Source organism: Heterocephalus glaber, unplaced genomic scaffold (genome assembly GCF_053883595.1).
Source record: "Heterocephalus glaber isolate CG9 unplaced genomic scaffold, H.glaber_assembly_v1.0 deba00001564, whole genome shotgun sequence".
NCBI lineage: Eukaryota > Metazoa > Chordata > Mammalia > Rodentia > Bathyergidae > Heterocephalus > Heterocephalus glaber.
The window spans coordinates 8628567-8646215 of record NW_028258351.1 but is presented as its reverse complement, the minus strand read 5'-3'; the positions used below and the strand labels follow the sequence as shown (position 1 = coordinate 8646215).

The following is a 17649-nucleotide window of genomic DNA, read 5'->3' as shown; positions in this document are numbered from 1 at the left end:
ACCAGATCTCCCCTCTCCCTGTGGCACAAAGTGGAATATTCTTTAGAATATTATTTTAATGCAGTTTGCTTGTCATTATAAGAGTGATACATTCTCACTGTAGGGAATAGAAAAAATATAATGCATAGAGCAAAACTGCTTCGCCAGAGAGAGAAAAAGCATTCATAGTCACCTCCAGCCTTTTAAAAAAAATTTGCGCTGTGCTTTTTACCTAGCTTCATTCACCCTGTGTCTGCACATTTACATCCTACTTTTTTTTGTTATAGCATAGGCAGTTTGCTAGAAAGTGAAAATGTCATTTGTAAGGGCCACACAATACTCTGTGAAGTGGGCAGAATTCCTTATATTTCCCCCATTAGGGGTAGTGCTATAAATCCATATCTCTGGTTTTTCCTTATTACAGAACCCCAGATGTTTTCAAGGTCTCCTCAAAATGTCATCTACATTCTAGGGGATAGGGCCAGTGTTTCTAAACTCCTTGAAATCATACCAAGCACCCCATTCCCTGGTGGTCTCTCTGGCCCCTTTCATTAACAGGCAAGCATATAAGTTGTCACAAATGCATGGACCAATGTTCTATCTGAACACTCTTTCTAGTGCCTTGGTGTGCTTTACAACCACATGGGAATGAATTTCTGGTCCAGCAAGGAAATTGCCACACTGTCCTAACAAGAAGTAAAAGAGCTGAACAGACTGAAAACTCAACAACTCTTCTTAGATCCATTAGACAAGTGAGGTCACAGGGCAAACGGCTGCCCCCCAAATTGGAGAGACAGACAGACATACGGAACGACAACTTAACAGAGCAGAAACCTCTGTAAGAACCAGTTCCAGGCAGGATACCTTGAGCAGTAACTGACACCTTCTGGAGGCTGGGGGTGGACAAGTCAGAGTAGAATCCCCAGGAGCCCAGCCCAGGGGGGCACTCAGGTGTCTGTGACTTTTACCTACAGGTGCTCCACCAGGTTCTCATGGTAAAGATCAGAGAAAAGCCCCCGCGTGCTTCTGGCAGGGGCAGGAGGACAGTAACCAGCTTGAAATCCATTAGAGAAACCTGTTTTTAATAGGGCCAGGGACTGACATGCTAGGCTCAGTCCCCAGCACTGAAAAGAAAACAAGTCCTGCCTCAAGAGAAACCATCTTATCATAGCCTAATCTGCCAGGTCTTATCAGAGCCCCACTGATGAGGGGGAAAAGGAAAACCCAACTCACCCTCTCTAGCCATCCTTTTCCACCTCAGGGGAGAGGAAAGGTCACCGAGATGCACTGGTTAAGTTCATACCCAGAGCACAAGCTCGACAAAGCCTGAGACCCAATCACAGGGCTACAGGATCCCACACACACCCTAACTCCTTACCACCACTTCATTCAAGGCTTAGTCGCTGTAGTTCTTTACCTGGTATATCATTTCTAGCCACTTAAAAAAAAAAAGCACACTAAAGGACAAATATCATTTGCAGAGAGTAAGCAAGAATCAGAAGCAGACTCAGATGGAGTAGGGATGCTACAATTTATCAGACCAAGAATGTTGGAGGGAAAACCTATGATTAACATGCTGCTGTGGCTTGGATGAGTGTCCTCCCAGGCCCATGTGTCAAAAACTTGATTTCCCCAGGGTGACACTATTTGGGGTGGTAGGACCTTTGAGAGGCAGAGCCTGAGAGAGGCCCATAGGTCATTGGGGTGTACCCTTGAGAGAGTGGAGGACCCCAGTCTCTGTCTCCTTTTGCTTCCTGGCTCAGATATAAGCAGTTTGTTCTGCCACACACTTCTGCCATGTTCTTACCCCATCCAGAGGCCCAGAGCAATGGGGCTGCCAATCTTGGAGGGAGGTGAGCTCCAAAACTGTGAGCTAAATGCACTATTTCTTATTATAAGTTGATTACCTCAGGCATTTAATTCTAGTAACTCAAAGCTGATAAAGCTAAAGATTCTAATGGAAAAAGTACACAACATGTAAGAGCAGGTGGGTGCTACAAGCCGAGAGATGGAAGCTCCAAGGAAGAATAAAGGCAAAATGCATTCTTCATTTCTCTACTGCTTTTTATCTTTCGTAGAAAATCAAATGAACACAAATTAAGAAAATTTGTTGCCAGAAGACCAGCCTTGCAGGACATATTAAAAGAAGTTCTTCAAAGAGAAGGAAAATGATATTGGTCAGGAATTTGGGTCCACATGGAGACAAAAGAACACTGGAGAAGACATAGCTAAAGGTAAAGTAGAACCACATGATGTCACACAGCTGGAGAGGCTCTTAAAGATCATCCAGTTAAGCTGCAGATGGTAAAACTGAGTCCAGAGATGGCAAGTGAGTTGTCCAAGGACACAGAGGGGCCGGGACCTGCCAGCTTCTGTCTCCCAGCCCAGGGCTGTCTCTACTGCAGCCCAACACTGCTCCCAGATAGCCAGGGAGGGCTCAAGTTAGGGCAAGCGTTGTATTCTTTGAGAGGAATAAATCAAGCAAATCATTTTTAGCTAAAGCAACTAGCCTCTTATCAAGAATACAAATTCAGTAATAAAAATAAACAATAGCACATCAGGGCACAGAGGAGGCAATTTGGAAGCACAAAGAATGTGGCCAATTTTCTTGATTCTACCTCTTTCTCCAGCCACCAGGTATGAGGCTGAAACCTGGAGAAGGGAACAAGAGGACAGGACCATACCCTCCAATAAAATAATATCCAGAGTGCAGGACTAGAGGGGGAAAAGTCATCACATGACTGCAGGAAAGGGTTGATGTGTGGAGAACATGAACAATGAGGGAAGGATCCCACCTCAAGTTTACCTAGCTAGCTAGCCCTGAACTTCCAAAGACGTAAGTCATTTCCTGCTTTTTGTTTCAGTCTTCATCTGTCAGATTTATTCTTCCAGTTCATTTCACAAACATTCTTGGAGTGCTTCCTGTGTGGCAAGCTCTGTCCTGGGCACTGAGGGAAGGCCTAGAGGCCAAAGGATCTCAGTTACCAGGAAAAACAAAGAATGAGCAGAAGAGCATATTGATCTAGTATCTTTCCTATTCAGGCAATATGATAGACAAAAGGGACAAATGATTAGTGAAAACTAGTGCTAAATACTAAAGCTTATGATCTTAGTAGGATTCACTAGGAAACCTAAAAATCTTCTCACTTAAAACACCTAGAAATTCTGGATAAAATATACAATAATCCCTCCCTTATCCACCATTTTCCTTTCCACAATTTCAGTTACCTATGGTCAACCACTGTCTAAAAATATTAAATGGAAAATTCCAAAAATAAACAATTTATAAATTTTAAGTTGCGCAACACTCTGAGTAGGATAAGATCTCTGGCAGCTCCTTCCTGCCCAGAATGCAAATCATCCCTTTGTCCAGAGTATCCATGCTCCATACACTACCGCCCAGTTAATCACCTAGGAGTCATCTCAGTTATCAGATTGACTGTCACAGTCTTTCGGTGCTTGTGTTCAGATAATCCTTATTTTACTTAATAATGGCTCCAAGTTTCAAGAATAACATTACTGGCAGTTGGATATACCAAAGAGAAGCTGTAAAAGCTCTTCCTTGGGGCCAGGGATTTAGCTCAGTGATTCTGGAGCCTGCCTTGCAAGTGCAAGGTCCCGAGTTCGATCCCCTGTCCTAAAAAATAAAAGTGCTTCCTTTAAGTCAAAAGATGAAAATTCTCAATTTCATAAGAAAAGAAAAAAACTGTACTCCATGGTTGCTAAGATCTACAGTAAGAATGCATCTGTGAAACTGTGAAGTAGGAGGAAGAGATTTGTGCTAGTTTTGCTGTCACACCTCAAACTGCAAAAGTTACAATCACAGTGTGAGATAGATGCTTAGTTAAGGTGGAAAAGGCATAAAATTTGTATATATAAATATGGAACAAACATAGAGTTCTATATAAAATGTTCAGTGCTCTGCAAGGTTCCAGGCATCTGTGTGCGTGGGGAAGGGTATTGGAATGTATCCCCTGCAGGTGGGGGCACTTCTGTACTGTAATAGATACCCTTTGAAAACCACAGTAAGAGCTCAGGTAAGGAAATCTTCAAGGGCCAAAAATTGAGAGAAGACTAAATAGCAAAGGAATAATCTTTTGTTACTGCTGTATCATTATAGGGTTAGGGGAGGGCAGAGGGTGATGAAGAATTGACAAACACTTTTCTGCTGTAGTCTAGGCTATGAGTGGAAAAAATTTCCCCAAGGATTGTAATCTCGGTTCTCTATCTCCTACTGGGTGCAAACTTTGATTACCCTATCCCTGGGGTCCAGGAACCCCCAAACTGGTAAAAGAATCTAATGATTAGTCTCAGGACAGTGATCTTGACAGTAATAAACACAAAACTACTGTGGAGGCCACACTCTCTAATCTGTCCATGATTCTCACAGAGTGCTGCTGGGATGAGCTCGTGATCCAAAATTACAAGACATGTAGACAAGAGTTGGACAAAATAAGCAGTGGATTTAATCATGCATGCCAAGAGCCTACCCATTAGAACAAACATATAAACTACAAAATAAGTATGCCTTAAATAATTACCAATATAAGGAGTTCAAAAAAAGGAAGCTACCATGAGAAAGAATAAGCATATTCAGGGAGAAAACAACTTTAAACTATTAGAAATATATAAAGTCACTGAAATTAAAAACCCAACGGCCAGGCATGGTGGCACACACCTGTGATTCCAGCACTTGGGAGGCTAAGGCAGGAGGATTGCCTTGAGTTCGAGGCCACCCTGGACTGCATAGTGAGTTCCAGGTCAGCCTGAACTACATAGTGAGACCCTGTCTCAAAAAAATAAAAAAAGTAAAAACTCAATGAATAAGTTAAATAGCAGGTTGAATCCAGCTGAAGACGTAACCAGTGAGGTGGAAGGTAACTATTATAAATTATTGCTTCTTTGGCAATAGAGCATTTTTAATAGTATTATGCTGCTATAAGTTACAGTGTCATTTTTAGATGAATCATTCAAAGGTAAAGAAAGAGAAATATATTGTTTTAAACAGATGGAATAAGCTCTTTAACATTAACTGTCAAACATGGTCCTACTTATACCTGAACAGACTAGCCCCTGGCATCATACATTTCAAACTTTGTCAATAATCATACGCTTCCATATGATTAGACCACATCATTAGACCTGTTGTCACAGTATACTGCCAGTACCTGCCCCTTAGCCCGCCATCCCAGATGAACGGACAAGTAGGCGGCATATTAGTCATGGAAGCCATTCCCAGACCAGGATAGCTAGCAATATTTCATCTCAATATGGAAATGACTGCAAACAAAATAATACATGCCATCAGGCTGGCTGGCCGGCTGCCAGTTTGGCACTACCATCGCTTCTTTTAAGTCATAGAATTACTTCTCTAGTATGACTCCAGGTTAGAGTTGGTCGATGAGAAAACTTGAGCAAGCCTGGAAGGTGGAAAAGAAGGTGAAATAGCCACTTTTTTCCCCCAGAAGATTGTAGCAATCAGACATGGCTTTACTATTTCTCCACCAGTTCCCACTTTCAAGTCATGCAGAAGCAGCAGTACCCAACCCTTCCACAAACTCTCACTCCCCAGACATGGGCGAGGTATGGCAGTTTCTCTAACAGTCACATAACTGGTGGTTTCTCCCAGGCCACCCTTCACTCTAGCCAGAGGTATGGATGGTACACTGATTCACACACATGGCTGCATGGACAGAGATGTTGAAAGAATCAGATTAGAAAGTTTGTGACAAAGTTGTAAGAGGAGTGAAGACAGATCTCTCCAAATGAGCATGTTTATGTGAGGTTGCTCAGAAGAATGTTCCAACAACCTGATGGAGAAGACAACCCATTCTGTGGATGTCAGGCAGCTCATGTCCCAAGCCACTCTTCTCCCTGCTCAAGGGACTCAGCTACAAAATGGCCAAGGTGGAAGGGAAGGAAGCCACTCACCAGCTCAGCAATAGGGGCTCCCACTCACCCAAGCTGATTTGGCTACAATCCTGCTGAGCATCCCACCTGCCGACCACAAAGGCCAACACTGAGCCCTCAGATTAGCAGCATTTTCCAGAGGGACCAGCCACTCTGCCTGATGGACTGTTTGTGGCACTGAATTCCATCACAGAAAGGATTATTTCGTAGAAACTGACAAGCTGCTTGCAAAATCTGTACAGAAGATGACAGGACCATGAAAATGTAAGTTATTCTTCAAGACCAAAAGAGGAGGGTTTGCCCTACCGGCTATCAAGATAGAGCTGCAGTGGTAAAAATCATGCACAGGAGCTGATAGACTGATGAAATAGGAGACTGCAGAAATAAATGTAGGTGTGTATGGTGCCACAGCCTGAACATTTACTGCATATATGTTGAAATCTTCATTTCCCAAGGTGATAGTTTTAAGAGGCGAGGCCTTGGTGATGGTTAGGTATGGGAGTGGAGCTCTCAGGAATGGGATTAGTGTCCTAACGAAAGAGGCTCCAGAGATACTCCTGACCTCCACCATGTAAGAACACAGCAGGAAGGCACCATGTATCAGTCTCAAAGCAGACCCTTACCACACACCAAATCTGTCTTGATTTTGGACTTCCCAGCCTCTAAAACTTTGACAAAAAATTTTCTTTTATCAGCTGCTCAGTTTACAGTACTTTGGTACAACATCCCAAATAAACCAAGACATGGAAACTGGATTTAGGACAGGTCAGACATTAAGGATTAGTAGAAAAAAGATGCACTGTAACAAATGATACTGACACAACTGTTACCCATATGAAAAAAACTCCTAAAATTCCGCCTTCATGAAATACATAAAAATCAATTTAAGACAGATTAAACACAAATGTGTGAAGGGTAAAACTATGACAAAAAACAGAGCACAATATAGGATAATAATTTTAGGCCCCCAGGATAGAGGGACTTCTTAAACAAAGGACAAAAAAAGCATTTACTTAAAAAAAAAAGATAAATTAAGAACTCCTGGTTGTCAAGAGCCTTCATAAAGAATAAGAAAAAGGCCACAATCTTGGCGATGACAACTACAACACATATTACAAAGGATTAATTTCTAGAATATGTAAGGAATGCTTATAAATCAATAAGAAAAAGGAAAACAAACCCCAAAGAAAACAGATGAAAGGCAAAAACAGGAACTCCAGTGAAGAGGAAAGACAACGTGTAATGAACATGAGGATATGGTCAACACAATTGAGAGTAAAGGAAATGCAAATTAAAACCACAATGCCAAAATTAAAAGTTTAAACACACACATACAATGCCATACTGGGTCACATTCACCCGCATGGCAAGAATTAAAGCACTAACAGTACCAAGTTTACTAAGTATGTGAAGCAATAGAAGCTCATATATGGAAAATGGAAGTATAAATCGGTACCCTTGAATCCAGGTATGGTGGTGCACACCTGTAATCCCACACTCTGAGAGGTGGAAACAAGGAGATTGCAAGTTCAAACCCAGCCCAGGCAACTTAGTGACTTACAGAGATGTGGGCTTAAAATTTTTAAAAATGTTTTTTAATTTTAAAAGGGCGAGGGGTAGCTTAGTGCAAGGGCTCTGGGTTCAATCCCTACCACAGAAAAAAGAAAAAGTGGTATCATAGCTAATTGCTAGGTACTAATTAGTAATGTGAAAGTCATATACCTTATAAACTGGAAATCCAAGTGATAAATATATAATTTTTAAAAAGGAAACATTCCAGGGCCATGGATTTAGTTCAGTGGTTCCGGCACCTCCCTTGCAAGTGCAAGGTTCTGAGTTCAATCCCCGGTACAAAAAAAAAAAAAAAATGGAAACATCGCTCATAATAAGTATTCATGAGGCCAGGGATTTAGCTCAGTGGTTTCGCCGCCTGCTGCACAAGTGCAAGGACCTGAGTTTGATTCCTGGTACCAAAAAAAAAAATAAAAAAGGTATTCATGAAAAGTATATTAGAGTAGTATATTGTGAGAACAGTAATACTCATCAACATGAATTAATTTCAAAATTATAAGATTTTTAAAGTTTATATATTATATTTTCTTTCATTTTTATTAATACATGTTTATTATACATAATGATTACATTCATTATGGGGAGTTGGCACGTGTACATAACACATCTTAATCATTTTTCATCCCCTTCCCCTCCTCTCCCTCCCCCGCCATCTCCTGGTCCCCTTCCCTTCTGCAAAAGATCTACCTCCCTATTTCCTGTTATCTCTCTTTTATTTTGCTCTTTATTTACATTTTGGGTTTCTCATATAAGAGAAACTCTGTGATATGTAAACTTCTGTGTCTGATTTATTTTACTTTAGATTATGATCTCAAGGTGCATCCACTGTCTTAAAAATGACTCAAGTTTATTCTTCTTTAGGCCAGAGTAGAACTCCATTGTGTATAAATACCACATTTTCTTTATCCATTCATGTGTTGATGGACATTTAGGTTGCTTCCAAGATTTAGCTATTATGAATTGTGCTGCTATAAACATAGGTATTCATTTCAAAAATACAAGTTTAAAGGAAAAAACAGGTCACAGGAGAATATATACAATATGGTTCTACTTGCATGCACTTCAAATATGGGCAAAATTAAATAATAAAGTTCTTAAAAACATATAAATGTGGTTAAAAAATATCCAAAGAAGAGGTGGTTTAACCAACATAACACTCAGAATAGTGGTTATACGGGGACAGAATGCACTAGGCCGAAGGAAGCACGTAAAGTACTGACTCATGTTCTAATTGTCAACCTGACTGTTGGGCACATTGTTCTTCTATGTAAGTTTTGTAGACTCTCTAGGTACAATATACAATAAAAGCAAACACAGTACACAATAAAAGTAAGTCTCATAGGGCCAGGTATTTGGCTCAGTGGTTCCGCTGTCTGCCTTGCAAGTGCAAGGTCCCAAGTTCAATCCCCAGTACTAAAACAAACAAACAAGTAAGTATCATAGACCTGAGGCCACAAAACAGTCCATTCTACATAGTATCTGCTGTGTTCCAGTAGTAGCCATGCCAGCTTTAAAGGGTACTGGCAGGTCAGGTAATCTGGTGATTTTTTAAAAAACTATTAATTTAATGATGTATTTATTAACTTTTCATTTTCCTAAGGTAAACTCTTAAATTAAATTCTCCAGAATCCGTGAATCATCTGATATGGAAACACAACGAGTCCTTAGCAGAGGAAGTAAAAATAAAACCATCCTTTTATCATTGCAGTTAGGGCGACTGCCTAATATTTCATTCTAAGCAGGATATTTTTGACAGTCAAAGGACACTTTTAATAATTAACAAGGGTAATGGATATAAAACTGGATTGTCCAGGGGCCGGGGATTTAGCTCAGTGGTTTCGCCCCCTGCTGCACAAGCGCAAGGACCCGAGTTCGATCCCCAGTACCAAAAATAAATAAATAAATAAATAAATAAATAAATAAAACTGGATTGTCCAGAGAAAAGTAGTAATATATGGTCATCTTGGTGTACTGGCACCCACAGCGAAAAATTCAGACTCCTAGTATACTTTGCAAGTAGACTTTGTAATAACAATAGATAACAGAACAAAATGAGGAAATATATCCAAACTACTCAAGAAAGTAGCAGGAAAGAAAGAAAGAAAAAAAAAAGAGAGAGAGAGAAAGAAAGAAGCAGTCAACCTGAACACTATACCCAGCTACATGTTATAGAAAAAAACTACCTCTGCCCAAACTAAGACAAAGAGATTTTGCCATTCTATACTACAATGAAAGAACAACTAAAAGATATACTTCAAGGGAAGGAAAATTGAATTTTAAAAAATGAGAAACAATAAACAATAATTAGATAATTGATAAAGTTATAGATAAGTCTAAGTAACCCAACATGATGCCAACATCATGAAATACTATTATAATGAATAATTTAAGCATAGTGAAATAAGATATAAACAAAAAACTAGAAAACAATATGTAAACTAGGGAGGAAATTATCATGAATAGTCTTTTTATTGTTTAGGAAGACTATAGAGATACTGAATAATTGTTATCTTGCTAGGTCAAGTGTGTGTACATTAAGAATAAGACTAAAAGAAACAGAACACGTGATTCCAAACTAGTAGAGAAGAAAAAAAGAAAAAACAAGCAATTAGATCATCAAAAGGAAACAAGAAATGGGAAAAAGGAAGGAAGAGCAGAGTAACCAGAAAGGATGAAATAAAGCAATATAAATAAGTCTACATATCATAAATATTAACAAAAATAAGTTAATTGATACAAATATACAATAATTCACAGTACATTTTAAAATACTAAATTATTCACTCAGAAGATAGGGATGCTTGGATTAGATTCAGAAACAAAATCTGTGTATGTGCTATTTACAGAAGACATGCCTAAAATACAAGGGCTCCAAAAAGATGGGGATTTTTTTAAATGAAAAAAGATAAACTAACCAAAAGCTAATCATAAAAGAGCTGGTATAGTTAACAAATATATGTCAAACTGTACTATTAGGCCAAAGAATTATTAGAAATAAAGAATTACTATAGAATAAAGAAAAACTCATCAGAAAGTAGAAAAGGCAGACCATTTCTGAACTTATATACATCTAGTTAACATATTCCAACAGATTTAAGGCAAAAAATTAAATGCAAAAAAGTTGACAAAATTGTAAGTAAAGTTAAATCTACAACCATAGTGGAAGAATATAGCACATTTCTCAGAAATTGAAATATCAAGGAGACAAAGATCAATAGGCTATAGATCTTATAAAACCTGGCCCCAGTGCTTTTACAAGTTAGCTTTACCAAACATTGGAGGAACAATAAATAATCCATCCTCATGAAAACTATTCCCAAGAAAAAGAAAAGGAGGGAAACTCCTTATGTAACCTTCATATCAAAACAAACAAAAAACCCAAAGCACAATCCCATTTTTCAGCATAGATGCAAAATCTTAAATAAAACATTCATAAATGAATACAGTATTATATATAGTAATAACAACCAACAAAAACAGACTAGGTTGATTCTAGAAACAAAAGAATAGCATTCAAAATCTCTTTAATGGGCCTGGGGATTTAGTTCAGTGGTTCCAGCACTTCCCTCACAAGCACAAGGTCCCGAGTTCAATCCCTGGTACCAAAAAAAAAAAAACTCTTTAATATAATTTACAGGAATAGAACAAAGAGAGAAAGCATATGATCGTTTGAGATATATATATATATATAGCATACAAATATAGAAAAGTCTCTTGAAAGAAAACATTCATTTATGCTATCTTTTTAAAATGTTTTTAGCAAAACTAAGATTAGAAGGAAAGTTTATAACTTTAAAAAACTACAAATACTTGGAGCAAAAATCATAACTTGTGAGCAAATATTAGAAGAATCCCATTCAAAGTTAGGACAGAGACTAAGCTGCCTTTTATTGCCTCTTCTGTGAACCATTGTTCTGAAGGTCATAGCTGGCATACAAAGAAAGAAAATTAAAGGTGCAAAGATTTGAAGGGAAGAAATGAAGCTGTAATTCTTTACAGATTAAAGTGTTGTCCATAAAGAAAAATCCAAGGAGAACTACTGCCGAGCCATAGAACATAACGAAAGAGTTCAGAAAAGTACTGGATAAACTATCAATGTACAAAAATCAACTGTGTTCCTGTGCTTGCTTTGGCAGCACATATACTAAAAATCAACTGTGTTCCTATAATCAGAAAAAAAAATTATTTGAAGTGTAATTTTAACTTTGAAAAAGTTCCATTTACAACAGCCAAAACAACTAGAATTTATCTAAAAATAAACCTCACTGAAAGTGCGCAAAATCTTTATAGAAAAAAGCATGTAACATTACTAGCAGACCTTTAAAAAAACTAAAAAGAAAAAGAAAAGAAAGATATACCTTATTTGTGAATAGGAAGTCTCAGGATCATGAAGATGGAGAGTCTCCCTCCTACTCAATAAATCTGATGCAAATTTAATAGAATTTCAGCTCTGTGTTTGTGTAAACACAGACTCACAAAATCGACAAATTGATCCTAAAATTTACATGGAAGAGCAAAGACCCTCAAGAGACAAACTGATTTTGGAAAATCAAGTAGGCTGTCTTACTCTACAAGATAGCAGGACATTTTATGTATTAGAGTAATTAGCATAAAGTGGTTTGGGCATAAGGATAGAAAATAAACCAATGGCATAGAATTAAATCCAGAAAGAGGTCTGAGTTCATATGGAAACTTCATTAGTGATAAAGATAGCATTACAACTGGGGGTGGGGAGGGAGTGACACGGTAATCAATGATGATGACAGGGATACTGGTCAAACAAGGAATGGAGGGGAAATAGATTCTTACCTCACACAATAGGCAAAATGCAATTTCAGATGAATGCAGGATACAAGTGTGAAATGCAAAGTTTGAAACTTTGCAGAAAAAATACAGAAAAAAATTTACATGGCTTCAGAAAAGTATTTCTTTAGCAAGAATATGCCCTTAGTCGGGGATTTAGCTCAGTGGTTCCACCGCCTGCCTGGCAAGCATAAGATCCTGAGTTCAATCCCCAGTATCAAAAAAAAAAAAAGAAGAAGCTCTTAAAGGAAAAGATTGTTAAATCAGATCATAGGCACTGTTAAAAGATGAAGCATAGAGTATCTTATAAAGTTAACAAGCATCCTCCCTATGACCCAGCAATTCCACACTGGGTTTTTTTTTGTTGTTCTTTTTTTTTTTTTTTGGTAAGGGAGATCGAACTCAGGTCCTTACACTTGAGCAGCAGGCAGCGAAACCACCGAGCTAAATCCTGGGCCCAACCCAGCACTTCCAAACTAAAGCATTTGTCCAAGAGGAATAAAAACATGCCCACAAAAAGACAGGTACAAGAATGTTTATAGTCACTTTTTTCATAGTGGCCCAAAAGTGAAACAACTTACATACCCATTAATAGGAGAATGGATAAACATATTGTGGTGTATTTATACAACGGAAATTTACTCAGCAATAAAACAGAAATCTATGCAACAACATGGATGAATCTTAAAAACATGGTGAGTAACAAAAGCCAGACATACTTGCTGTATTATTGATTTCTACATCAGGGAAAATTAATATATAATAAAAGAAGTTAAGACAGTAGTTGCCTGGGAGCGAGCACAAAGCAACTTACTACAATGATAGAAACGTTCAATAACACATGATAAAGGAGTCAGTAGCTGGATGCATTTGTTAAATCCATTAAGCTGTAGCAATTAAGACTTTTTGTATTTAACTATAATTTTTAAAATATTTTAGACTACACTTCTCAAAAAAAGGACTAACTACAACCTAAGAGAAGACATTTGTCTAACAAGAGGGCCATGTTTGAAATTCATGGAGAACTAACAATCAATTCTAAAGAAAAATCACCAAATAAAACAGGCAAAAAATATAAACAAGAAATTTGCAGAAGAGAAAACATTTAAAAAGATGTTCAACCTCACAAGTAATTAGGAAAATAACAAGATAACATATCCTACCTATTGAATCCACAAAGTTGTGGATAGTAAGCACTGGGAGATTTTGAAGCAATTAGAATATGGATACGCTGCTTGTGGGAATGTAGACAGGCAGTTTTCTTTTACTGTAATGAAACACCTGAGCTTTAAAGTAAGCTAAGAAGCTTACTTTAAAAAGTTTATTTCAGTCACAGTTCTGGAGATTCAAGCGCATGGTACCAGCATCTACTCAGGCTCCCCCCTTGGCTGCATCCCAACATAGCGGATAGCTTTACGGTGTGAGTATGTGCAAGAGGGAGACATCACATGGTGAGACTGGAAGTCAGAGAGATTGAGGGGCCAGGCTCATTCTTTTATAGCAATCCCTTTAGAAGGAACTCCTTCACTCCATGAGACTGATCTCAATCCCTTCCAAGGGCAGTGCCCCCAATGACAATTACCTAGGTACTACAAGGCTCAAAGGCTTAAAGTTTCCACCACCTCAACACTGCCATATTCAGGACCAAGCCTCCAGGACGTGAACCTCTCGGGGGGACAAATCACATTGAAATCAGAGCATAGATAATGTCTAGGAAACATGAAGAGTTTCCCTTATGACCCAGCAGTCCCACAGCAGGGGTGCCACGTGGTCTTCATTTGGAGGGCACTTTCAGCTCTCCTGTGCACAAGGAGGATTCTCACTGCAGCAGTTTGTAACAGGAATAAAGGGCAGGGGAAGAAAAAGGAAAAAGCAGATTGTAGAGAGAGGAGGAAGCAAATGAAATGTTTGTCATTTTTAGCAACTGGAGAATGGATAAAATATGGTATGCCCACATAACAGAAGAAAAATCATCAGTGAAAATGAATGAATTACAGGGTGCACATAATGTCGGAACAAAATGTTAAACAAAAACAGTAGGTCTCAGAAGAAAACAAACAGTATGTTTCCATTTATATGAAGTTTGAAAAAACTGCAAAACTAAATGACCTATTGTTTAGGGATACAAATATATTTGGTATAAGTATAAAGAAAAGGAAGAAAATCATACACATAACTCAGGATAATGGTTACCTCTGAGAAGGGAGGAAGTGGACTGGGGTGAGGAGGGCTTCAGAGGGGACTTTAAAAGTAACACACATTCTTTTTCCTTAACTGGGTTGTGGGTACAGAAGGGTTCATTGTTTCATTATCCTTAGACATTACACATATTACTTAAATACTTTTACTATTTAACATTTAGCGAAGGATATTTTATAGACATGTGTTGAAATTTAGAGGCCTTCAATTGTGTTTATAATCATATATTCTTTAAAGGCACCTGAAGCAAAGTAAGCAGCAAGACTGGACAGAGTTGAATAATGACTTACAGGTATTCATGACTCTCTTCAAGAATTAGGAAAAGCAGTACCCTCAATACTTAGTTGGGAGATAGACATTAATCCAGTAATCACTATTATCATATATATAACTACTAAAGTGCCCTCAAGAAAGGAAAATTACTCCAGTGGAGCATAAAATAAAGGAATCTGGACCCAGACTGAATGTCAGATTGGTAGAAAGAGTAGGATTTGGAAGAAGTAGGGGAAACAGTCTCTCTCTCTCTCTCTCTCTCTCTCTCTCTCTCTCTCTCTCTCTCCCTCTCTCTCTCTCAAGAGTGAGCAACAATGAATACACTCACCCTACCTGGGAAACAAAGGGCTAGTCCCAGAAGCCTGGCCCGGCAGAATCCCGAATAAGGAGTAGGGCTCAGCCAATGGGAGAGAGTGGTAAGAGGATCCTGCACAACGGGCACATTTTGTGCTAAGGCAGAGGTGGAAAATGAGCATTTTTTGTTTGTTGTTTGTTGTTTTTTGAGACAGAGTCTCACTATGTAGCCTAGGCTGGCCTCAAACTCACAGCAATCCTCCTGCCTCTGCCTCCCAAGTGCTAGGATTACAGGCATATGCCACCATGCCTGGCCAAGAAATGAGAGTGTTAATTTGGGAGAGTTTGAGCAGTTTAGGATGACCAGAAAGTGGGTTTTGGGGGTGGCAGGATATGTGGCAGAAGACAGGGCTAAGAGCCTGGAAAGAACTGGTCACAGGGGCCTTGAATATGGAGTAGGGGCATCAGCAGGGGTGGCATTTTCTCATAGAGACTGGAGTGGAGGCTGAAGCCAGGTCCTCCAGTTGGTGGTCATGGCTGAAATGCAAAGGAGAAGAGATGGAATCCTGGAGCAAAACATGCAAGAAGGGAGTGGAATGTAGGGGCGCCCCAGGACTAGGACAGCGTAGTGTATCAGAAGCCAGCAAGGACAGAGCTGAAGGATGTCAAACGCTTCAGAGAGACCATCAATGGCCTGGGACTTAAGAGGACTGCCCCGAATGTGTCCACTAGGAGACCAGACACTGCCATGGAATAACGCAGGGTGGACGCAGACGTTGGCCTGTGGTCACCTGGAGGAAAGAGACGAAGAGGAGGGAAGACAGTGAAGGAGGGAGGTCAGGGTAACTGGAGTGGGGCTGGGGGTGGAAAAGGCTTGAGGGAGTGGAGAGCAGGAGGGGAAGAGTAGAGGAGGCTGAATTTTGGGCTGAGTGACAATGAATCACTATAAGGGTCAGGGGAGGAGTCATGTGGTACAGTGACCCCTCTCCCATCCAGAGGCTAGGGTGGCAAGGATGTAGAAAGCTTATAGATGGGGACATGGACAGGAAATCAAGAGACCACACTCCTCAGGACTTCTACCATGTTCTCTGCAAAGAAGGCACTAGAGGTGACTGTTGAGAAATTGGGGAAGGGGACATCTCATCTCCCAGCCTGACCACAGTGACCCAACTGCCATGGGAGGTAGCAGATCCTCTCTAGACACTTGCTGGAGAAGGTGACAGGAGATTGCCTGAGACTAACTGCCCCTCCTGCCAGATAGTCTCTTTAGTTGGTTACAGACCCACAAGCCACAAACAGCAAGCTACCAGGACTTCTGTGGGTACCACACTGGTCAAAGGCTGGAAGAGGCAGCCTCAGGGCTTCGGATATCCACTGCCCATTCCCATCCTATCTTGAGCTCACGAACCACATGCAAACAAAGGGCCATCATCAGGCTGCAGAAACCTTCCCATCTGCAGAGTAAGGAAGCCTTGGTCTCAAGGTTAATACTGAAGAGGAACTTGCTTGGCTCTGCAGGTTACAGGGTCAGCCAGGCTCCTGATAAACAAGAGAGGATGGTGGCACTGGGGGTTGGGAGTTTCACTCAGTGATTTGGCAACCAGAGGTTAAGAGGAGGCCAAGGATGAGGGATCTTGTGGAAATGAAATGGTGGTCATTTACAAGCACAAATTGTTTTATATTCCAGGAGCGTTGGCTCGTGAGCCAATCTCTCCCTGCAGAACTTTAGTTCGTGTATGAGTCATTGTTATAAATAGACCAGTGATCGGCATGTCATCAGAAAGGACACACACAGTCCCATGAGCATGACCTTGGAGGGAGCAGCATGGCACTGCATGAATTGAGAGCTTGTTCCAAGAGGAGTGCAAAGAGGAGCACTGGGGGCTGTGGAGGAAGAAGAAGTGCACATGAGAGGGGGGGGTCTAGCTGCAGCAGGAGGAAGAGATGCAGGGAGCTGACCAGGAACAAAGCTTCCATGCAGCCGGGCAAAGCCCATCTCATAGCCCGGCCCTGGCTCAGGCTAGGCCTCCACAATGCACTCGGCCACTTGGGCTGCCACAACAGAATCCCACAGCCTGGGTGGCTTAAACAGCGGAAGTTCACTTCTCATGGTTCTGGAGGCCGGGAACTCAAGGCACTGGCAGGGCTGGTTTTTGGTGAGTCACTGGGTTACAAGTGGCCTCCTTCTTACCAGGTGCTCATGGGGCCTTTTCTCTGCCATGCGTACACAGAGAACTCTCCAGTATCCCTGCTTCTTCTTAAAAGGACACCAGGCCAATCAATGAGGACCCCACACTTAGCCCCAGTTAGCCTCAGTGACCTCCTTAAAGGCCCTACCTCTAAAAATAGTCACATTGGAGGTTAGGGCCTCAACGTGTGAGTCTTGAGGAGAACACAATTTAGTCCATAACAACCACTTTCTAAAAACTCTTCCAAAGAATTCTAACTCTTTCAGGCTCCCAAGATACCCCATGAAGAGCTGAGCATGGTGGCTCATGCCTGTAATCCCAGCACTCAGGGCACTGAGGCAGGAGATTTGCCATGAGTTTGAGGACAGCCTGGGCTACATAGTGAATTCAAGGTCAGCTTGGAATAGCAGGGAAAAAAATCATGGGCTTG

General features: G+C 40.3%; 1 long non-coding RNA gene across 4 annotated transcripts in view; it reads left to right on the top strand.

Annotated features, from left to right (window-relative positions):
• The window catches only part of LOC110346895 (uncharacterized), a 74346-nt gene that overhangs the window by 27240 nt on the left and 29457 nt on the right, over positions 1–17649 (top strand). For 3 of the 4 annotated variants that reach the window (XR_002391189.2, XR_015443173.1, XR_015443172.1), the window contains one exon: positions 2058–2213. This is a non-coding gene — a long non-coding RNA (uncharacterized LOC110346895). Of the gene's footprint in view, positions 1–2057; positions 2214–2609; positions 14197–17649 lie in introns of those variants that run through there. The other variant, XR_002391188.2, reaches the window with a different exon arrangement.